Source organism: Fragaria vesca, linkage group LG4, assembly GCF_000184155.1.
Source record: "Fragaria vesca subsp. vesca linkage group LG4, FraVesHawaii_1.0, whole genome shotgun sequence".
NCBI classification, from domain to species: Eukaryota; Viridiplantae; Streptophyta; class Magnoliopsida; order Rosales; family Rosaceae; genus Fragaria; species Fragaria vesca.
In genome coordinates, this window is record NC_020494.1 from 21,663,857 (window position 1) to 21,667,213 (window position 3,357).

Sequence of the window (3,357 nt, forward strand, 5' to 3'; positions counted from 1 at the left end):
CTTTTTTTTGTTCATTTCTAGAGATAGGCCCACACCATTAGATCTGTTTTTTAATAGACTTGGATGGCTGAGATTAAAATAAAAAACTTAACACTTATGTCAAACCTACACCGTTCAAAATCATTAAAAATAAATCCCTCATTTGAATGATTTAATGATCACCAATTTTTCTGAAAATTTGCATAAGTGATCTACTCATATAGCCCAACGAACTGAACGGTGAAGATTTGATTTTGTAATCGAAAAGTTCGTCAAATGATCTATCCCTAGAAATGAACAAAAAAAGAGATCCCTCGTTGGAAGGCTTCTGTAAATATATATAGTGCTTGATTTAATTATCTTTGTAGGAACCTGGAGAATAACGAGTTCACAGGCTCACTTCCGCTAGGACTCGCTGAAAAAAGAAACAATGACCTTCTATCAATAAGGTGAGCTTTCTTGCTGGTTTATGTTTCACACTTTTCTTTTTTTTGTAAATCTGTTTGTTAGATGCATGATCATTCTCTAAGTCTAATTCACATATATTATTGAAAAATTAATTATATCTAATTTATAGTTGAGGAATTTGAACTACTAAGTCTTATTGATCTTACTATCAATCATTTTGATGTCAGTTTGTGTGGCAACCCAAATCTAGCCGGAAATAAACCTTGCAATACAAAGAAGAAGAAGAATAACAAGAACAAAATCATTATTCCAATAATTGGAGCTATTGCCGGAATTTCAGCCTTCATATTAGCTGGAGCAGTTTTCTTCTGTTTCTGTAAGAGGAAAAGAAAACATGGTAAGCTTATATAATTAGTGCTGAAGTTTTAGTGAAGGTTGAGGGTCTTATTAGTTATTACTTTGATCTTGATTATATAGTCAGACTCGTATAAACCCATGATCTTATGAAATTGCATGCGATTATGATCATGATCTTAGTAGTTGCAATGGATCCAAAACCCAACCCTGGATCAGTGGAACTGGAGCAAAAAACCGAAAGTTTACTTACTCAGAGATCCTCAAGATCACAAACAACCGACAAAGGGTTCTTGGCAAAGGTGGATTCGGAACTGTTTATCATGGCTATATTGATGACAAAACTCAAGTAGCTGTCAAGCTGCTTTCACAAACATCAAGTCAAGGACTTCAACAATTTCATGCAGAGGCAAGTTTCTGAAACACGAACTAGCCTCATACTCATGTGATACACATATACGCTTCTGCAAAAAGTTTATATTATTCTAAATTTCTAATTGAAAATATTAATCCGTATACCCTCCCTAAAAAAGGGACCTAATTGCACTTCACGCTCCAAATTTTTGATAATTGAATCAATCTTTCTCTTTACCCTATATTTTTCTTCTTTTTGATTTGTTTCACTATTAAAACTATTTCACCTGACCTCTTAATTACGTACAGGTTCATCTACTTATGCGAGTTCATCATACAAACTTGACTAGCCTCGTTGGATATTGTGATGACGAACTCAACAAAGGGCTTGTGTATGAGTACATGGCCAACGGAAACTTACAAGCATATCTCTCAGGTTTGGCTGCAATTGATATTTTAGTCTTCTAGCTGCTTAAATATTCTTGCATCACAATATGCTTGAAGTTTTCCTTCTATGACACAAATAACTAACGTAAGTGCGTGCCACGCTAATTTTATATGTGAATGAATGTAGATAAAACTTCAGATGTCTTGACTTGGGAAGGAAGACTTCAGATAGCAACAGAAGCTGCACAAGGTCTGCAACTGACTGATTTACATAATCCTTTTGCTAACGAGCTAGTATCATTGATTCCCTTTTTTTTTCTTCTTTCTTTTTTCTTTTTTCAATTCTTTCTTTTTAACTTGTGAGAATTGAAAATCATAATTCTGAATTGCAGGATTGGAGTACCTACACTACGGTTGTAAACCACCTATGATCCATAGAGATGTGAAATCAACAAACATCTTACTCAATGAAAAGTTCCAAGCCAAACTCTCTGATTTTGGCCTATCAAGAAACTTCGCTCCAGGCGATGGGACTCATATAGTTACTGGTGTTGCTGGTACTCCTGGCTACCTTGCCCCTGAGTAAGATATATAGTTTCGATCTCTTCTGTTTTCTTTTTCTCTTGGTGTTCCACTTTTTCACTCTTCTAATTAGTATCAAACAGGATGACTAAACTTGAGATGTATGGTTGGCTTGAAGGTACCATCAATCAAACAGGCTGAATGAGAAGAGTGATGTTTATAGCTTTGGGATTGTGCTGCTTGAGATTATCACTGGGCGACCTGTTTACGCAAGAACGAATGGTGAGAGAACTCACATTACTAGATGGGTTGAACTCATGCTTCCTCGAGGAGACATTTACAGCATCATCGATCCAATGTTGGAGAGAAACTTCAATGTCAACTCGGCCTGGAAAGCTGTTGAAACAGCAATGGCATGTGTATCTGCAGAGCCCAGTAAGAGGCCAGTCATGAGCACTGTTGTGATGGAACTAAAAGAGTGTTTGGCATCACAGCTTGATCTGACAAACTTCAACAGCTATGACACTGAACTAGGAAGTAGTTCCATAAATGTGTCTCAAAATAACTCCATCATTATGATGCGTCCCTCAGTCAGGTAGTTGTACTGTTGTAGTACAGGTGTTGACAAAATGAATGTCTTGCTTGATTCCTTCATGGACAATGTCTTTTAATCTGTACCATGTACTGCAATGTACTGCAATGTATATCAAACACTCTTTTACAACTACTTGAATCAAAATTACAAATTAATTGAATAAAATTTACAACATTGACAACAAAACTACTACATTTGTTTTACACATATACAAATAATTAAACCAAGTTAGTATATCAACCAAGTTACTCATAAACTAATGAAAATGTTATAAGTTGATTAATTACCTCTAATAGAACAAAAATTATCAAAGTAATGACTATATTTAAATGACAACAAATTTGTTGTCATAGTTGTAGATATAGGTATCACAAATAGATAGATGCCTAAGAAAATCCATGTTGCGTAATTTGTTGTCTGCTCTTTGTTTTATTTCAAAATTGTTCATCTGCAAGAGGCATATCTTATTGATTATTTGGAGTAAAAAGATTAATATATATATAAATATATATATATATATATATATATTGTTCTTTCTTTTTTTCTTTTTCTTTTTACCTAAAATTGGGTTTTAAACTGTAAAGCCGGAAAGCTCAACCCAACGCACATGTTTTTATTCATAGAATTGTGAGCATAAACTGAGGAGAACATTGTATTTAAACTCCAATTAGAAGTATTAATTATAGTTCTCGAATAGTATATCCTGATGAACTATATCAGGAGCTTCTCCCAAGTCCCAACCCTTAAGGGCATGTTTT

The 3,357-nt window shown here is 34.4% G+C and overlaps 1 pseudogene across 1 annotated transcript in view; it reads left to right on the forward strand.

Annotated features, from left to right (window-relative positions):
- The window catches only part of LOC101300820, a 19,914-nt pseudogene extending 17,160 nt beyond the window's left edge, over positions 1–2,754 (forward strand). Inside the window, exons 19-25 of the transcript XR_184595.1 lie at positions 348–428; positions 615–784; positions 925–1,150; positions 1,405–1,537; positions 1,673–1,732; positions 1,875–2,064; positions 2,183–2,754. The product of XR_184595.1 is annotated as an uncharacterized LOC101300820 (transcript). The remainder of the gene's footprint in view (positions 1–347; positions 429–614; positions 785–924; positions 1,151–1,404; positions 1,538–1,672; positions 1,733–1,874; positions 2,065–2,182) is intronic.
- The last annotated feature ends 603 nt before the right edge of the window (positions 2,755–3,357 follow it).